The sequence below is a fragment of the Humulus lupulus genome, chromosome 5 (assembly GCF_963169125.1).
Source record: "Humulus lupulus chromosome 5, drHumLupu1.1, whole genome shotgun sequence".
NCBI lineage: Eukaryota > Viridiplantae > Streptophyta > Magnoliopsida > Rosales > Cannabaceae > Humulus > Humulus lupulus.
This window is the reverse complement of record NC_084797.1, coordinates 78,860,888-78,882,241: the sequence shown is the minus strand read 5'-3', so window position 1 is coordinate 78,882,241 and position 21,354 is coordinate 78,860,888. Positions and strand designations below refer to the sequence as shown.

The following is a 21,354-nucleotide window of genomic DNA, read 5'->3' as shown; positions in this document are numbered from 1 at the left end:
TGACTAACCGCTCTCCAGGACTGTCTCGGTCCGTGCTACACAGATATACCACATATATACAACATTTATCTCATTTATCACACTTATGCCCCTAATATCCAGATGGGGTCCACATGCATATTTAACTTAACTAAGCATGCATCACAATCATATACACACATAAATCCACATAAAAGCATATTAAACCACTTATTTCCCTCCAGGCACACTAATCAATGCCCTAAGCCCGATTAGCAAATTTGGGTCGTTACAGATAAGACCCCTCTAGTGAGGCCAATTTTGGGGAGGTGACCCCTTATGGTGCGGATGAGGTCTGGTAGGGCCGAGTGCACCAAGAGGAGGCATGAGGCAAGGCTTCGCAGAACGCCTCCAGCGAGACGTGGCTGCTAGGCGTGAGGCCCTCGCGAGATGCCTCTCGTGAGGCAGAACCCCTGGGCACGCCGAGTGGTGGTGTGCTGCCTTCGCGAGACGCCTCCCGCGAGGCGCGGCTGCTGGGTGCAAGGCCCTCGCGAGATGCCCCTTGCGAGGCCTATATTTAGGCGTTTAGGGGACTTTAATGGGTGCCTTGGACCTTTCACAAGTATGGAATCTTGAGCGTCTACATTCGTCATTAAGACCTCAAACTGCTTTGTCAGATTTTCGAGTTGGGCCTTAACATTATCCTCTTCTTGGAGCTGATAGATCCTAGATGGTTTGTGTCGGTTGGTGCTATCAGTAGTACTTGGACCAGTCTAGGTGTGAGATTTTTTTGCAGTTTCTTCAAGATATTCAAGAGCATCGTCTGGCTCTTTTTCGAGGAATTCACCATTGCATAACATTTCTACAAACTGGCACTCACGAGTCGTGAGGCCTTCATAGAAGTAACTGACCAAACGCCAGTTCTCATAGCCATGGTGCGGGCACTGATTTAAGAAATCTTTGAATCTTTCCTAGACTTGATAGAACGTTTCATTGTCCTTTTGGGAGAATGTGGAAATCTGTCGTTTTAGACTGTTGGTCTTATGGCTAGGGAAGTGTTTCAGAAAGAAGGATTTGGTCATCTCCTCCCATGTTTCAATAGACCTAGGTCTCAAAGAGTATAACCAGCTTTTGGATTTGTCTTTCAAGGAGAAAGGGAAGAACTTTAGTCGCACAGAATCGACATTTTCGGCTCGGTTATAGAACGTGGCTACTACCTCCTCGAATTCTCTGATATGCACGTATGGGCTTTCGTTTTCCATTCCATGAAATGTGGGAAAGAGTTGAATCTTGCCAAGTTTAAAGCCTAATGCGGGCATATTAGGAGGGAAGATAATGCATGAAGGCGTGGAAGTGCGAGTAGGAGGGAGGTAGTCATTGATAGTTCTTGGTTGAATTTCATCATTGCGAGCCATTGCGAATGGATTATTATCAGCTAAAGTTTGCGGAGAAGCAAGATTGGTGGAAGGAGTTCTGAAAGGAGTGGTTGATGAATTGGAAGAAGTGTCACTAGAAGTTTCGTGATGATTCATCCACTCTCAAAAATCATAATTAGATTTTTTTTTATTTTCTTTTTTTTTATTTATATTTTGTTAAACTTGTTCCCAGGTAGATTTGGAGGTTTTTGGGTGATCTCCAATGCCTTACTAGAACTCCCAAGGTTACTGAGTAAGTATGGTAGATCACAAGTTAAACCTTTTTGACCAAACAACCTTTAAGCAAAGTGAAATTGCTTATTTTGACAGAACAAGCTTGGTTTTTCTTATAGTAATAAGTTCAACAATGTAATAGTGCAAAGGTATATGCTCAAAATGTTCCCAGGCTGATTGGGAAGGTTGCCAAGGTACCATTTTAAAGCCACACTTGCCTAGACAATACTCCCCGAGGTTCCCAGGTAAGTGTGGAGGGTAATGCTATCACAAACCTTATTTAACAACCAATCTTTCTAGAAAAAACAATATCGGTTTCTACCATTTGTAATATTACACAATTGTTCCCAATACTAAGCGTTTTATGATTGAAATTTTATGAATAATTTTATGCAATTTTTTTTGGAAAACCTAAGTTCTAAGAAAAACTAAATCAAAGAAAAAGAAAAGCCTAAACTAAGGAACCTAAAGTAACAAAATAATCAACACAAAAACAAAGTAAAGAAAAGAGAATTGAAGTGAAGTGAAGATAAAATAACAAGTTTAATCTCTTTTTTTTTTCAAATATTTATTAAACTAAAGAAATTAAGAAAGATAAATGGAATAAAATTAACTAAAAAGAAAAAAAATCATATATATTTATATGATTCTTTTTTTTTTTTGTAACAAAAAGAAAGGAAAACAAAACAAAATAAAAATAAATATATATAATTTCTTACATTTTTTGTTTTATTTACCATTTTTTTTTTTGTTTTTTTATAGATATATATATATATATATGAATATATATATAATTTTTTTTGTTTTACCGAAAGAAAAAAAGGAAAAATATATATAGATAAATATTTTTTTGTTTTTTCTTATGATTTTTTTTGTTATATTAATAATCAAATTAACTAAAAATTAGTAAATAAATTTTTTTAAAAAAAAAAACTATACTAACACAATATTCATACCAACAAAAATACAAATAAAGTTACTAACATTTTGGTAAAAAATTCACTAAACATTTGAAAAGTACCTCCCCGAAAATGGTGTCAAAATTTGTTTAACACCCAAATCGTGACAACCACTAAGCGGTGGTTGTAGTATAGACCAGGCGGTCGATCTACAAGGAGGTAACCTAAAATCAAAAGATTAGTAGAAAATAACACAAAAAGTTAGTAACATAAAATAAATAAAAAAATGGAAATGAAAAGAGATTTGAGATTTTTGTGTTGTCTTTTTGATGAAATGATAAAATGAGATAAGTGAAATAAATGTAAGATGTAATCAAGAGTTTGAGAAATAGAAAGGTTTTAAGAATCATCCATATTCTTGTTTGGTTACTTAGTTACTTGATTTACAAAAATACACAAGTAAATAGTTCACATCCCAACATTTACTTAGAAAATCTAACATTAAAGTCCATATTATTTTCTAACAAAAGTTCATTTGAGTTATAAAGTTCTTTACTTTAAAAGAACAATGTTAATCTTATGAAAAATCTAAAAATGACAAAATACCCAAGGGCAATAATGCAATAGAAGATTAGACATAAAATTATGTATCAATATTACTTTTTCTAATTAGAAGCACATAGAAAGAGCATGACTAATCCTATATACTATTAGTACAAGTAAATAAAGATAACAAGACAGAAAATGGGGATGAAAGAACATAAGTAACTCAAATACATTACATTAAGAACATACACTACAAGAAAAAATGCTTTTAATAACACCAAAAATGTGTTATCAAAACATACCATAACACTTTTTGATGTGTTAAGACCGACTATGTTATCGTAGGTCAGGGTACTTTACATAACACTTTATCATTGTTATACAGATGTGTTATTATACTGTCAACGATCACACACTTTCTGTGTTATTTTAATAAATAGATAAGTGTTTAATTATATTATTTATAGTCGATTATATAACACATTTCAATACTTATAAATTTGTGTTATACTACATTTTAGTATAACACATTTTTTGTGTTATACTACACTTTAGTACAACACATTATTTGTGTTATATAATGAAGTTTGAATAACAAAATTCTTTACTAATAAAAAGTGTTATTGTAATAGATATTATAACACATTTTTTGTATTATTTTAATATTTAGATAAGTTTAAATTCTCATTATATATTCATTTATATAACACTTATTTATTCTATTATATTTTTATTTTTATTTATATAATTAAAATTACTTTTCTAATATATACTAGCATCATCAAATAAACTTGATTTTCAAATAACAAAAAGTAAAAACATTCAACGTTGTATTAACAATCCACAAATTAGTTTAAAATATTCAACATTGTCATCAACAACAAAATGTTCTTTAAGTATTCAAGTAGTCTTAAATATTCAACATATTGAAAAGTTACTACTTTCAGCACAAAATATTCTACAGCTGCCCAACACAAAGCCTTAAAAATTAAGTATCATTTTCTATTTCGCTTATCACATCTGCAAAATAAATTAAGAAATATTTTATTGTTATTATCTTACATCACAAATTACTTCAAGAAAAATGCTATGGAAATTATTTTCAAGAGAGGACACCAAATACAAAAGAAAATCACAAATGCAAAGCCAAGGACAATAAAAAATGTGAATACAAAAGCTATGGAAATTCCCTCTGATTTCTCTTTTCCAGAAAAAGAAAATTTTCTATCAAACTTTATAATGTATTTCCAAACTAAAAAAAGCCAAGGACCCAATTTAATTGAACAGGAAAATCAAATCGCTTTTATAAAGAATAAACTAAGCAACATTGATGATATAATTGTTTCACAAGTACTATTTTTCTCTACCGTATGCACACAAAGCTTGATTAATTAATAGTAAGAAATCAATTATATAGAAAGCTCATTCAATAGAAAAATCAGAACAGTAATTTAAATGCAGATAATGAAGATAATACTAACATACATGAATGCAAAACCAACAAAAACAAAGGGCAAATCAAAATCCAATTGTATGAATTAATAGGTAAATTCAATATGTAATTATTCTTGAACACATACATTGTAATAAGGGAAATCAGAACCTATTGCAGTAGTCAATGGGATGGTGAATATTCTTTCAAGTGTGAATTTTTTTTATTTTATTTTTTTTGTATTTAATTTGGGAAAATACCAAACACAATCCAAGCAGCTGCAAAATCCAACTTTGGAACCTACATGAAACATTTTTAATAAATAAAGGGTATAATAGGTCAATTATAGTCTACTATTGTGCTACCAATAGTACTAAGAATATTATTATTATCAATATTGTACTATAGTGAGTCATCACAAACCATTATGTTAATTTAATAGCAGTGTACAGTATGGTATTAATATACATAAAGTATTAATCATTTAATGACGGTGATGATAACTCTTCTTTCAAGTTCACCTACTAAAACCCAAGACAATTGTCTTTTACTGAATAGCTTTTATATATTATAGATTTTTAGATTGACAAATATTAGGATCATTTTTGGACCCCCCATACCAATACAGAGACCCACCACATTCAGAAAAACAAAACATCCCACCACACATTCAGAAAAACAGAATATAGACCCAATGAATAACCAAAAGAGAAAAAGGGTCTTCTCGGTTCATATTTTTTGTTACAAATGATCAAAAACTAGGTGAAAAACAGAGATAATAATTTAAGAGTGGAAAAATGTCTGAACAAGATAATATAACCAAATATTAGTACAAAACTTGCAAATAAATACCAAATGAGTTACATTACAGTATCCAGAAAATGAAATTATATGTATTACATGTACAGAATACAGTACATAGTACAGCAACACTTGAAGTCAAGGATACAATTCTATAGGAAATTTTGTAAAATATATTCAAGAACTACTTTAAACAAATACATCTTGGGAGAAGAAAATCAACAAAATGAAATGAACAGCCTCTACAGTATCAAGGCATTGTATCAATCCATGATTATTTCTTAGTATTTATAGACACAAGATGATTAATAGCAAGCATGCCTCTTAATGAGACTACGCAATGTATCAAGATGAACTTTGTTCAAATCATTGACAATTTGATGAATCAAGATTCAAAAGGTCACAGTGAAGAAATTAGTATCATGCAAGTAAAAGTTAGAAATAAACTCAGTACGCGTGTGTTCAAAAAGGAACAAGCAAATGATTAGAAAAGAATAAGATAATGATTATGTAAAAGCTTACTTGCTTCAAAAGCTCTGCTTTTGTCGCAGAAGGAGACCATTGCAACAACATCAAAAGATTAGACATAAAATGCTCTTTACCATGCAAGAAGTCCAATGTACCCGTCGATGTATTAAACTCATAATGAACCTACAATAAAATTAATACACAAGTCAAACACCACACAACCAAAATTATTCACAAGGCAAATGAAACTACAAAACATTAAATTTATTTACTCATTTGCTGATTTTCTCCAAAACAAAGTAGCAGAGTAGGCATTAGATGAACAAGAATCCATAAAAGCAAAAGGACTACTAAATACTAAATTTGGCAAAAAAAAAACTTACCTACCATAGGTACAACTATTTTTTCATAGTTTGCTTTTCTCGAGAATGTATAAGAGAGAAGTCCGATGCTTTGAGTCAATACCCTGCACACAAGAATAAGGGGATAAGACCTATTCTAATTATTCATCATGCATGCATAAGCCACGACGTTAATTTAAAGTAATATTCAAGCTGTGAATTGCATATACCTAAATTTAATACATTTAAGAGGGAAAATCATAAAAATTTGCCATCTTCCCTTCCTTTCCAACAACAGTATAATATATATTTATATATAAATGAATATAGTACAAACAATAAGAATATGTACTTCAACAAATATATATATATATATTTATTAATATGAAACTGAAAACTAAAAACCATAGATGAGATTTTGAGAGACGCACAGAGAAGAAGAACATGATAGCTGGTAGGGCACTTGTCCTTGCTTATGGTTGGCAACAAAGAAAAATAGAGAGATTAAGAAAGTTGTATATGGTTCCAATCCAAGCATTTAAAAATTAACATAAAGAAATATGGGCAGAATACTGCTAGTATTATCAACAGAAATGACAAATGATACTACTTCAAGGGTAAAAAAAAAAAAACATAACATTCAAAAAATGCACCTCTGTTTCATTGGCTGGCGAGCATTGTAAACTGAAATCCTATATCTATTTTTGATTAATTCCACTCGAACACTATTTTTAAGAAAGTTGATCTCCACATAAATGCCTCAGTTTCCTAAAGCTGCTTGTCTTCTTTCTTGAATTTCTACAAGAGTCTTAAAGAAATTTAAAAAACAGGTTTTGTGTAGAGAACCCAATAAATCAAAAACTCTTGTGACAATTATTAAGTATATGGAGAAGGAGATTTTCAATATACATAGGGAAAATGCATTCGGAAAACCATATCTTCAAACAAATCTAGAATTTATTGCACCTATATCTAACAAACCAGCAGACCCCTATTGTTTCCAAGAAAGAAACACTAACTCCATGTTTCTAAAATGAAACAATATAAAGTGAGCACATTAGTCATTGTTTCCAAAAGATACTTCTGTCATAATACACTTAAAATGAAAAAGCAATAATGGAAAATTAATTGTAATACTTTTTGAGTTCAAGATAAGCAAAAAAGAAAAATCTGAACTAATTAGTGATTTTGATTAATCTAATATTTCTCAACATCGGCCTCATTTTTTCTTTATAAAATTGTATATGCATGTGTACATGTATGTAAAAATGATTGTTCCTTCTCAACAATGACACACAACAAGTCAAGTGCCAACAACCAGCAAATATATTTTTCCTGTTTCATTCCCAACAAACAAGAACTCATCAAAAAGCACTCTACAATTGCATGATGAATTACATTAGCTCAAGTGCCAACAGCCAACAAAAAGATGAGAAAAAGTTTGTAGCTAGAATTACAAAATGCTAAAGGAAAGAAAGTTCTAGTACATGACTAAGAAGTTTATAATATATTAACCATGGTTAATTATATGACTGTCCTGTGATATGTTTGATGGGAAACTAAGAGTCAACATAAACTTTAGTTTCAAGCATGGGAAACTTTATTCTACATAAGTTTCTAATATATTTACCATGGTTGAATGGCACACTTGTCATTTGAGAATACTGGTGGAACACTAATTATTTAACTCATGCACAGATGAATGGCACACTAAATATTGAGAATACTAGCAGCTTCATTACATTACAATACTTTTATCTCTATATCAATGGAATAAAAATATTTTCATACACTAATTTAGTTATGATCACAAGTCTTTTCAAAAATACAATGGATCTTATATATAAAGAGGCATCCAAAATAAAGAAAAGTTTATTTTGCAAGTGAGCTTTTATCATTGGGTCAATCTACTAGTTGATTTGTGTGCAAAATCTCATATCCTTGTAGTCCAAACTATAATAGCTCAACAATACTATCAATCAGGACAATTAAGGGGGAAAAACAGAGAATCAATATTTGAATACAAGAACCCAAAATTTATTGTTCATTCTCAATAAATAAGTAAGCATTCACCTATATAGGACTTATAGGACATATATGACCTTCAAGAGCAGAAAGGCAAAGGCGATCTTCTGATGTTCAATACCAAATTCTTGTAGTGATTTATGTCATAGAATGAACAATTGGAATAAATTTCAATAAATGAAAAAAAAAACTATTCAAGGAAATAACAAAATTTATTGAAAAATAACAAAATTTACCATAAGTTTGCAGCAGCACAATAACAACAAAAAGCAATGGAAGTGAAAACGCTTGAAGTAGTGGCCATGGAAGCAATTTACCCAACTGCAAAAACAAGAATTTCATAACCAATTATAATAGAATCAGTTAAAACAAGTATTATACGATAATAAGATAAATTCATGGGATACCATTCTATCTACTGAGATCCTAGTAAGCTTAGGAAAATTAACAGCAAACTAGCAATGATGCGTATTTTTGTTCCCTTTCACTGTAACAAAGTAATACTTATAGTGATGATAACAAATTAAGCTCACCATTCAAATCTTATCTAATAACAGATTTCACCTACTTCATCTTTCTGTTGGATTCACAAAATCATAAACTAACCTCAGCAAGAGGAAAGACATACTAATACACATTTTCTCAAATCAAATTGGATTATCAATTAATCATGAACAAATCAAGCCAATAAGGTTCTTACTGCGTTCTTATATGAAACATAAAGCTACAAATGTGCAAGCTCGGAGTCATATTGCAAGGCCATTGAAATCTTTAAACAAAAATTTGCTCAGCAAGCTAGCTTTATGCCTTTTTATTTTTGATTTCTGCCAGCAAAGGTTCAAGTTCTCCTTTCCTGTGTAGCTTCACAGTTTCTGCATAGGAAATAAGCAGCCACAAAAGTCTTTTTTTTCCCTAAGCAAAGTGCATATTGCCAAAATGTAGAGAGATCTCATTCATGGGCATGCTTGGATATTTTTTATGAATTAAATATATTTCTTTCTTTTTTTTTTCTATTTTTTAAAAAAGGCAAAACATAAAAGTAAAAAACTGTTATCATACAAGGCCAAAGGTTTTCTAAAGAAAATAAAGTTTTCCTAAAAAAATAATATAGTGAGGGTTTTGGCTAGTATATTAGTGTTTGCAAATTAAAAGGAAAAAAAAACTAGTATAGGAAGAAGTTGTACCTGAACAGCCACCAATCAGAGAGTAAGAGAAATGGTGAAAACACAGAATTGTAAACAGTTCATATACCATAAGATTAGAGCAATTACCTGTCCACAAGTGACAAAAAGAGCTGCAAGCTGTTCTTCAGTGACCTATGTCCCAGTTACCAATGAATTAGTCATGCATACACCAAAGAAGAGGTAAATAATGGGCCTAATGGAAACACCAAAAATAAGTTGCAAATGGCTTACCTGTTGATCAATGTCAGAAACATAAATAGTTTTTTGAATTCTATCTTCCCGTTGTGCCATACTAGTCCTGTTGTTCATTCTCCATTTTCCTTGGCTGTTCCTCTGAAACACAGCACCCATCAACAAACTTTTCAACTTGGTTCTCAAGGTTAGAGTTCAATTCACATTAGTTTTAAATCATAAATATAATCTCCCTGAACTTTACCTTATCTTTCAGAATTTTCTTCTTCTCGTAACCCCATTTCCTGGCCAACTTCCAAGCTGTATCTACACCTTCAGCACCATTGTTCATAGGCAGCACCATGTCATATCCAAACATTTCTGTTAGACACTCAGCAAATATTGGAAATTTATCATTATTGAATGCTCAAGAGATAAGGGTGAGCCTTTCTGCCTGTTCTTGTAATGCTTTCATGATTTTTGGATGACAATGTCCCTACAGCAAGAAGTTAAGAAATCAAAACCCATAAAAGCTCATATGAAAAACACAAACGGGCACTGGTCATTCATATAAATTCGATTGAATTGAATATCAGTAAATCTCCTGCCTTACATCTTCTACGAATTTGCATTTCCTTGAGATAGAGAATAAAGAGCAATCGTCACAGTAATAAGCAAGTTGGCAAATGGAAAATCATTGAAAAGAAAAAAAGAAAGAACATTGAAATATGAATAGATAAAAAGCTGCAGCAGTGGCTCAGATAGAAACAAATTCAGTCATCAAGTAACAAATATATACATGACAACACACTTTCCCAACATTTTCTACCTGGTTAACTACAGAATAAGCAGAGAGAAATTCTAGATACCATTTGCCTTCAGGATCCCATATACATGATCCCTTTGCCTGAGAGAACACAACTGGTATTGGGTGATAGCTGCATTTCAACAGCTAAAAACTCTTAGACAAGTATTGTATTAGCATTTAGAAACAGCTGCTCATTAGGTTGCTCTAGCAGAAGAAATTCAATACAAGGAAAACTATACACAAGATAATGTAAGTGCAAACTTCAGAACATCAAAATGACACAAGTTGAAGAACATCAAAAGTGCTTACATTCCTGGTCAGTTCGTCCAAAACAGGGTAAGCTTCTCTCTCGAGGTCCGCCACACTGGAATCCAAGAACGCACAAACAACGTCCAATGCAATCTCAAGAACTTGAAACTCAAATGGAAGCTCACATTGCAGACCTTCAACAGCCTCTGGAATAGGTAACCAATGTCTACTTGTTAAATCATTCATTTCATTTTCTTGTTCCTCAAAAGGACATGCTGCTCCATTGATCTGAAATGGGCCTTTATTAGGAAGTTGTTGCCTGAGTTGATCCACAAACGGAAGAACTTCCTGGAGAAGAGGGTCAAGCAACAACACCTCTTCAGCTATAACTATTGCCTTAATAAATTCTAAATTAACCACCATGGCCTTCTCTCTTACTCCAAGACAAATATAGCAAATATACTTATACAATTTATCATAACCAACTACCATACATAATTAATATCCAACAAACAAAGAATCAGATACCAGGGTTCATCGATTCTTTAGCTACTTTTGACTAATTGGATTGTAAAGCTATAGCTTGGGCAGATTTCATTAAAGTGAGGGGAACGGGCAAGGTGAAAGAGAACAACTCCAAAACAGTTTCTTCTGAAATTGTTCATAGTAATAATCTGTAACTACATTAAATTTTCAAAACTAGAAGACATATATATATATTCCCTAAACAAAATTTACAATATTATGATATTGAAATTAGAACAAATTCACATAAAAAAGGGGAAATTACCAAGGATGTTAGAGGAATGAGAAAAGAGAGGTCCAAGAATCCTCAAGTCGCGAGGGGGAATGGAGGCGCGGCGGATTATGGTATTCTCGTCGCACTCGATGAGCTCCAATTGCCCCGAGTGATCGAATCTCATCCATAGCCTCGCTTCACCAGTTTTCTTCTTCCCCTTAACACCCCCAGCAGTGGCGGCGGCAGCAATCAAGCTACTGCTGTTGTTGTTGTTGGTACTAGGCGGCGAGGAGGCGGCATCTTTGATCGAAGAATGGGTGGTCTGAGGTAGTGCAAAGAAAACAATGAATAGAGAGGGAGAATGGAGTAGAAATTGGAAGGAATTAATTTGAAAAAATGTGTAAGTGGCGGGCAAGCTTAATCGTCCTCCTCCTGGGCAGATTGGTCGAGAAACGAAGAGAGAGAGAGGGTAAACGAAGAGAGAGAGAGAGGGTAAACACAGAGAAACAAGAGAGAGAGAGGGGAATCGGGGATCGACTGGTGGGTTTTCTTCTTCTTTTTTGGTCAATTGGATCGTGTGAAAAATTTTGGGGGCTGGGGAAAATTAGCCACCAAATTGCAATTAAGTCCCGCCTATATACATATACACTTATATATATTATAATACTTTTTTAAAAGTGTTAAATTTTTGTGTTATGGAAATGGGTTTTTGTTGTAGTGATAGTAACTCAAAGTAGCAAAATAACATCACTAGCATATGGAATCATCCCTAACCTTCCTAAGAAGATTAGGTCATTATGCTCATGATTCTCACAAAATTCTAAGAAGAAAATATGAGAAGAAAGTGAGTAGAAATTTCGATATAGTTTCTTTACTCTAAAAATTACATACCCAATGTGAAAGAAGAGTCCTTATTTATAGAAGGAGAAAATGACTAAAAAAATTAAATTACAAATGGGGTCTACAAAATAAATTTGAAATCTTAATAATAAAATATGATTTTGAAAAATAAAATCTTATTATTAATATTAACCTATCTATTTTAGTGAATGGTCATTTTGCCATTTTTCTAAAACACCACAAAATATGAGCTTAAAAGCTCAAAATGGAAAGGTGCAAGACCCAAAACCTACAAAAATTGGGTTGATAGGTGGCTGAAAGTGTTGACCAAGTGCAATCAATAGAGACGCGCCATATGTTCAGGTGGTGGCAAGTTTGGGCTCATTTTGGGTCTAATTTCCTTCAAAAATGCCACTTTTTCAACTCTTTTTTTCACTTTTGATTCTTTCTTTCTTCTTTCTTTTTCTTTATGTCAAAATGCAACTTTAATTCCTACAAAATAACAATAAATTAAATTATAATCAACTATTTTCATTTATAAAATAAATGATATTAATTCCATGAAAATATTAATTAAACTTAATTTATTTTTACCATTAAGATCAATAAATATGCATTTTTCACCACTAATAATCATTCAACAGATGTCTTTGGCTTCGTTGATGGCTTCCTTGAACACTAGGATACTTTTCGTTGTCAGGTTTTAATCCATTATTTCCTTTGTTCGAACACTGACTTCTATATGGACTTTGAGGAATAGCAACATCACTCCTGCCTTGGTCGTTACCTTTCCTTGACCTTTGAGGCTGGGGTACAATTTGTTGGTCTTGATTTTTGTGTGGACTTTGTGGTAAATTTTGTTGAAGCAGGGGTGCAAGTGGTTGAGCGTTTTCTATTGCAAGTTACAGAGCTTCCTTGAGGGCCATAGTGGCCTCTCTATGACGCTGATCAACCTCTTGCTGTCATGCCTCTAGATTTATGTGTTGTTGCTTGAGCTTTGCTTGTTGTTTAGCAATTGTTTCATCTATAACTGCTTGAATGGCATGAATATTTGATAATTCATCATGCATCATTCTTATGGCTTCATGCATTTGCTCGACCTTCTAATGGGTACCATCTCCTATGTCTAACCTCGGCTCATCTGGTGGAATAGGATCTTGTGGAGCTTGGAAGTTTTGGGGAACTTGTTGTTGGCTAGTATTTTTTTTTCTTGGAGGCATGATGAGATTGAATGTTATAGACTAGAATGTGGTGTTCTTCAGTTCAACTCTCAAAGAAAACTCCAAAATATTTACCACAGATATGGCCAACGATATTGTTAAGATAGAACGACAAATAACTTTGTGAGCTAAGCAACAATAGAAAAGTACAACAAATTTTATAGTAGTTCTGCTTCAAGAATTGGTAATACCATATGTACACTTGACACTTTTGTTGAATAAATGCTCAAACTCAAAATTAGATGACCTAGAATTAACCGAACTTCTCAAATCTAAGAGAACTTTTGTGTATAAAAGTGTGGGGAAAATAAATGGTGCAGTGATCACTTTATTTATAGGCTCACCAACTTTACAACATCATTAGCCCTTAAAAGTGTGTCTAGGCTTTTAATAATGAAAATTACATATAAAAGAATAAAAAATACATGTAATACTAATAATCATTACGCAATGACCCTTATACTTCACCAACTATGTGTCAGTCATGCATTTGTCGATCGGGTGATGATGCACGACCAGACTTATTGCATAATTTGTCTTTGATTTCACCTTTCCTAGTAGTTCTATACCAACTAGAGCTGACGTCATTTAAGTCGTATGAAAACATGTATATTTAATAATTGCCTCATCATGCTGAAAAATCGGGATAACATATAGCCATAATACTAATCTCGTATGAGACACAGTTTGGGGTTTTGCGCCGAAGACAGCTATGAATCAGCCCGAGGTTGCCGAACGAAGCAATATGTGTGTATCTAAAGCTATAATCGATGCATCCATAAAATGTGGGATTCTTTCTTAATTAAATTTGATTGAGTCTTGTGGATTTAATAAGATATTTGGGAATATCTTATATTTAATTACAAATTGGATAATTATCTCGTATTTTGGTGGAAACCCTACACGCCAAAAAAAGTCTATAAATATATGGGGCATATTCATTGTATTTTTCATGGAAAAAACATTATACTGAAGCTTTACAAAAATAGTTTTAAACTATAGATTAAAAAATTTAAATAACAGTGATTCATGAACTAAGTAAATTTTAATCACTAAATTAGATAAAAGATCATGTGTTTATTATTTATTATGCGGTTATCATTATTGGAAAACCTAATTCTTTCTGCAGATTTTATTGATAAAATATCAGTGTCAACAAAAGGTAAACCAATGCAACAAACCACGCAAACTATCATAAAAATTAAGAACTGAAAAGTTTTCCAAAACCCAATCGAAATTGACTACAATTCCAACACCGCTGTTCCCAGAAAGAGTGAGATAGGACATTAGCCATTTATGTTCCGAACCTTAATTCTCCTTTATTTTTATGAGATTTTTTTTAAAATATGGTTTTTATTGGTGTGCAAAAATATAGAAATTATATTTTTCTTAATTTGTATGGAAAAATTTATGAAACAAAATACGGAAAACTAATTAGTAACTAACTAAAATATAGAAATGTCACATTTTTTTATCATAGTTATGTTTTCTTTGATTTTAAAAAGTAATTTTTTTTTCAATTTTTTAATTTTTCCTTCATTTTTTAATTAGTTTTTCTTCCATTTTTACTTTTTTTTTTCTACCAATTTTTTCATTTATCTTTTTTTTTTCTTTCCATTTTTCCATTCTTCTTCTTCTTCACATTTTTATTCATTTATCTTTTTTTTTCTTTCATTTGTATTATTTGTTTTTTTTGTTCATATTTTTTCAATCTTCTTTCCTCTTTTTTTTTTTTTTTTCATTTTTTTCCTTCTACTTTTGCTTTATTTTTGTATTTTTTATTTTCTCATTTCATTTATTTTTTTTCTTTTTTTTACACATATGAGCTCTTTTTTTTCTTCCATTTTTTTTCATTTTTTTCTACCAATTTTTTCATTCATATTTTTTTCCTTCTATTTTTCTATTATTTTTCTTCTTCTTTTCATTTTTATTCATTCATCTGTTCTTTTTTCCTTCATCATTTCTTTTGTTTTTTTTTCTTCATATTTTTTTAATTTTCTTTCCTAAGATTTTATTTTCCTTCTTTTTTCTTCATTTGTTGTACTTATTCTTTTTTTCATTCCATTTTCCCTCATTTTCACACATATATTTTAACATTACATAATTATTTTACTTATTATCTTTTATAATTGTAATTTTTTTTATAGTTTTTCCACTATATGTAAATAAAAATATCAAATCAATATTTTAAACATTTTCTTTTTACTATAACCCTTATAGGAACACACAAATTTAGAAATAAAACTAATAAAAATATGAAAACGTGAATGAGTAACCAGTTACCCTGATGGGAACATTCAAATCTAGAAAAAAAAATTATATGAAGAAGATGGGAGAGAAGGGAAAGGGGGTGGATCTGATTTTTTTTTCTATCTTCAGTTCTGTGGTAATTGGTTACCTTCTTGTAATTTGTGTGTATATTTCTGGTGGTAACTGTTTACCTTCACGTTCTGATGTGTGTGTATATTTTTCTAGGTTCTTTATGGTAACTAGTTACATATGTTACTAAAATCATAGTGGCTTTTTCTTCCTTTTTAATGAAGTGTTCTTCCTCTTTTTCATTAAAATTTGATGTTTTTTTTTCATATTTAATATGAGTAACCTGTCACCCCTCTTATGGTAATTGGTTACCCCTCTTGTGGCAGAATGTTACTCCTCTCAGGATAACTGGTTACTCCTCCTGATACATGTTATTTAATCTAGTTCTATAATTTGTTTTTACATAATTGTCAAATATCAATCAAGTAACTGGTTACCTTACTCAGAATTTGAAAAAAAAAACGTACAATCTAAAAAAAAATGTTTATAATAAATAAAAAAAAATAATAAACACAAATCATATTAAAAAAAATTGCAAAACAACCAAAGAATTTTTTTAATATAGAATTAGTTATACAAAAATAATAATAAAAAAAAGCTAAAAATATAATAATCAAATTAAAAACATACCCTTCTGTTGACTGCGTTTTTAGCCAACGACGTGAGAACGTCAAATACGACGAACCTTCAAGAGAATGTAAACGACAACAGACGGTATAAACAAGAAAAGTAAATAACACAGAATTTTTATAGTGGTTCAGCCCCGATTGTCGGTAATAGCCTAATCCACTTAGAGTTGTGATTTATAAATCTATACTCAAGATCAGATGGACTATGCCAACTGAGTTTCTTCAGTATAAATTGTGAAAATACAAGAATTCTCTCTAATTTCAGCACTTTCTCTCTCTAGAATAGACAGACCCAATTTTATCTCTCTAGAAAGAATAAGCAGAAGGGACCCTCTCTCATCTCATAAGCTCTCTATTTATAGAGATGGGATCCTCAACTGATATCCCCTTATAATAGGGATATTTTATTATATTTATTACATTTATATTACAAATAAACATTCAAAATTCAAAATGTAACAAATTCCCCATTTGTGGGAAGAATGAGAGATTCCCGCGCATGTTGTTGAAGTTGTGTCTGACTTAGTCTCCTCTAGCTAGTTGGTCCACCTCCTACTCACTACCCATGCAAGTGCTGGTTAAACATGCATGGTGGTAGGACATGCTTTGGGTGGGTTGAACGTGCATGGTTCTCCTCGAACATGTACTCTCCTCTAGCATGCCATGTTCCTCCTTGAACCAATCTCCTTGGCTTCTCCTCGGACCAAGGTGGTTCGAGGCAACTTCCTTGGCACCTCACCTTGAACGACATTGAGGCAACCTCACCTTGGACAACATTGAGGGAACCTCACCTTGGACAACATTGAGGGAACCTCACCTTGGACAACATTGAGGGAACCTCACCTTGGACAACATTGAGGGAACCCCACCTTGGACAACATTGAGGCAACCCCCTTTAGCATCTCCCAAACATGTCCGATCGAACAGTGTATAGATTTTCCTTATGAAAGTCTAAGTCTCCATTCTCTTGCATGAGACTCCTCCTCCTTAGCTATTTACCTTGGGCACGTTCGAGCCAACACTTAGAAAACCTTGGGAGGCTTACCTCCTACACACCCTTGGGGTCTCCTAGGACCACACCCTCCTTGGGGTCTCCTAGGACCACACCCTCCTTGGGGTCTCCTAGGACCACCCTCTTAGCCCTCCTAGGAGGCACTCTCCTAGATGCATTCTCCTTAGCCTCCTAGGATGCATTCTCCAATTTTTGGGTATAACACCTTCCAAATTAATAAAACTTGATTTAGAGTAAAATTATGGCACAAACCAACTGTTATACAAAAGTGTGGGAAAATAAATCCATAAAAGTGAAAATTCTTAAAATAAAAAGCCATAGATTAATTTTTTTTTTAAAAAAAGCCATATTTTTGCACACTATTAAATTTTCTATATAAAATGTAATTTCCTCTATTTTTATTTTACATATAATTGTTCTTAACTTCTTACTTTTGTTTCTTTGTTTTATAGCAATTTTCAATTTTTTTTTTTGCCTGAAATTTCAATCATGCTTCTACTAAATCTAATAATTCTTACCACTATATTTTAAAAATGTGCGCATTTTCTATGGTTAGACTAATTCTTTTCATTGTTATATAAATGAATGATTTTATATTTAAATGGACATCACTAACAGTTATTTATATTTGAAAGTGGGACAAAAACAAAGAGACAAAACCTCAAAAGTCATATAGTAATTAATTAAGATATGCATGTAGGAAGCATCAAGTTAAGTTACGTTGATGTTTTGAAAAGAACAAAATGTTGATGAAAGGTCAAGCACATTGTTATATAATATAACAAGTTATATTATGGTAATTATAAAGGTATTTCCTTAAACAATACATGTTTTGTCATTAATAGTGAAAATCATTTTCAGTTGTTGTGATCCGCTCAACATTTTCATGTTGACTTTTACTACTTATTCCTAAAATATGGGCCATTATTTTATTTCGAATATGGAAACATTAATCTCAACACCTTTTTTTTTTTTCGCACTCTCTTAGATAAGTCGCTTGTGTTTGTGTTTAGAGTTTTTGTTTATTGTAGGTGGGAGAAGTTTCATTTCTGGTTGTTATCATGCTTTTTGTTTAGAGTTGTTATCATTCTGTCAAAAACAAAAATCTACTATTTTTCTTTTAAATAACTAGAAGGACCAACAAAACACTACTTTCATTGTTAAGACTAGCATATGCAAGTTGCACACTTTTCGCTAGCTTCATTTTATACTTTTATATTAGGTAAAATAGCCTAAAATGCACATTTACTTAGTAATTTTAGAAAATATATTAATTTATTTTTAATTATTATATAAATTTTAAATAAATAAACAATATTATATATTATAAAACAATAACATAAATTATAAATATATATGTAAAAAAAATTAAACCATAACACTTGCTATAGTTTTAAAAAGGGATAATACAAGGAAAAATACTAAATGTGTTCAAATACTTTCACTTATATACCAATTTTTTTTCCAGCAAAAATATCAAATCTTTGTTAATAATTTCACTTAAGTACCAATTCTTTTATTTTTGCGACAATAATACAAAATATTTATTAATAGTTTCACTAAGTATCAATTCTTATTTTTTTTGTCACAGCAGTAATACAAAATATTTGCTAATTTTAAAAGATAATTATTTCAAATATTCCTTGAATAATTTTTAAAATATATAAAATCAATTTTAAATTATTAAAATCTAAAAAATTAAATGGAAAAAATAGAAAGAATAAAAAAAATTGATTTATATTTAAGGCTAAATATTAGTAGAGAATTAAAATTATTGTTGTAAATATTCCTTAAATTTTTTTTAAAAAATATATAAAATCAATTTTATTTTATAAAAGCATATAAAAAACTGATATAAATTAAATAAATTGAAAATTATAGAAAAAAAATATAATTTATATTTAAGTGCCACTATTAGTAAAGATTTAGTATTATTGTCACATATATATTCCTTAAATAGTTTTTATAAAATATATAAAATCAATTTTATTTATAACAAAAAATTATTTTAAAAGATTTGGTACTTAAGTACAACTATTAATATGTAACGCCCTACGTCACTATGATTGCTTCCTGGAATGACGACTGACCCTACAAACCAACACGAGTCTTTCCAGCGTGCTTTGTCCTCACTCGCACACTTTCTAGGAAAACTTCTCAGGAGATCACCCATCTTAAGATTACTCCAAGTCAAGCACGCTTAACTTTGGAGTTCTCAAGTGATGGGCTGCCAAAAAGAAGATGCATCCCAAGCGGTGTGGGATTGCACAGCTTTACCCAGTCTTTTGACTATCACAATCACCCCCCTTACGGGCCCGACGTCCCCGTCGGCCACACTTCCGACTGGGTCAAGGCTCTAATACCATTTGTAACGCCCCACGTCACTATGGTTGCTTCCTGGAATGACAACTGCCCTACAAATCAACACGAGTCTTTCCAGCATGCTTTGTCCTCACTCGCACGCTTCCTAGGAAAACTTCCAAGGAGGTCACCCATCTTGAGATTACTCCAGGTCAAGCACGCTTAACTTTGGCGTTCTCAATTGATGGGCTACCGAAAAGAAGATGCATCTTCTTGGCATAGGTAGTACCCATCAGTCCAATTAAGTCATCTTCAACTGTGTAGTCCCATACCTACACAGTCTTAAAATCATCACACTTGACCTTCCCCAAGCGGTGTGGGATTGCACAGCTTTACCCCGTTTTCCCCTTACAGATCACGGGATTATGGCTGTCACATAATAAAGATTTGTTATTATTACCATCAAAATAAAAGAATTAGTACTGAAGTGAAACTATTAACAAAGATTTGGTATTTTTGCCAACGAAAAAAAAAAGATTTAGTATATAAGTAAAAGTATTAGAAAATATTTGATATTTTTGGCGTCATTATCCCAATTAAAAATCTAAAAAGCGGTTAAACCAATAATCTGTTAGAATCATACTTTTTATATATTTATATATAAATATATGATGCAATTTAGTTATAAATTCAATGTAATAAAATATTAAAAAAATTAATTAAATCTATGTGTTTAAAAAGTTAATTTGATCAAATTTTAATTATTTAACTTAAAAAAATTTAAAGTCAACAAAAAGTTATCTATAAATATATATTGTTTAATTAATGGCTAGAACAATTAAAAAAAAGTAATTTCTCATAAAAAAAACTAAACAACAAAATAAAAAAATATGTATATTTATGTCTTATTTTACTATACATATATGTTTAAACAAATGGTTTATACCTTTTTGGACCCTGTGTTTTATCCCATTACCTGTTTGGACCATGTGTTTTGACAAATTACTTTTTGGACCCTATGTTTTGTAAAATGGTTAAAATAGAACCCTAAACTCAATTTTGATGAAAAAAAATTGAATATAACAATACAGTTTTTAAGCAGAATGATTTTATTTTTGTTCAGAATTGTTAGTTTGATCAATTATTTGTGATTTTAGTTGAGAAAACATTGACCAAAATCGAGTTTAGGGTTCTATTTTAACCATTTTACAAAACATAGGGTCCAAAAAGTAATTTATCGAAACACAGGGTCCAAACAGGTAATGGGGAAAAATACAGGGTCTAAAAAAGTATAAACCCTTAAACAAATAAATAATTGATAGTTTTGAAAACATAAATATTTTTCGTTTATAGTTTTAAAAACACAATTGATAGAGTAATTTATACTTTAATATCAAAATTTAAAATATGTGATGGGAAATTATTATGGTCATTTATTATTATTTTTTAATTTATTTACCTTATTTATTTAGAAAACTTTTGATGCAGCAGATTGGATTGTTGAGCAAAGCTCATGCCAAATCCATGGTAATAAGGGGAATACCCCAAATATGAGAGACTCTTAAAACACTATTTCAAATATCAATTCTAAAGTTCCCATTACACTAAATGAAGAGGAGTATTTATAGAACCCTCACAAAGATGACAACATAAAGTAAATAAATAAAATGACAAATTAATAAACCTAATACATTCTAGAATAAGAACACCTCATAATATTTTAGATTATTCTTACTACACCATTCACCCTTCCTATGAAAGAA

General features: G+C 31.3%; 1 long non-coding RNA gene and 1 other non-coding gene across 2 annotated transcripts; one reads left to right on the top strand and one right to left on the bottom strand.

The window, feature by feature from the left end:
* The first annotated feature begins 885 nt into the window (after positions 1–885).
* Positions 886–992, top strand: LOC133781111 (small nucleolar RNA R71). Its single transcript, XR_009869907.1, has one exon. It is a non-coding gene; the product is annotated as a small nucleolar RNA R71 (small nucleolar RNA).
* Positions 993–5,573: 4,581 nt separating this feature from the next.
* LOC133780471 (uncharacterized) lies at positions 5,574–8,452 on the bottom strand. Its single transcript, XR_009869346.1, has 3 exons — positions 8,356–8,452; positions 6,137–6,892; positions 5,574–5,936 (listed from the first exon to the last, which is right to left on the bottom strand). It is a non-coding gene; the product is annotated as an uncharacterized LOC133780471 (long non-coding RNA).
* Positions 8,453–21,354: the final 12,902 nt, after the last annotated feature.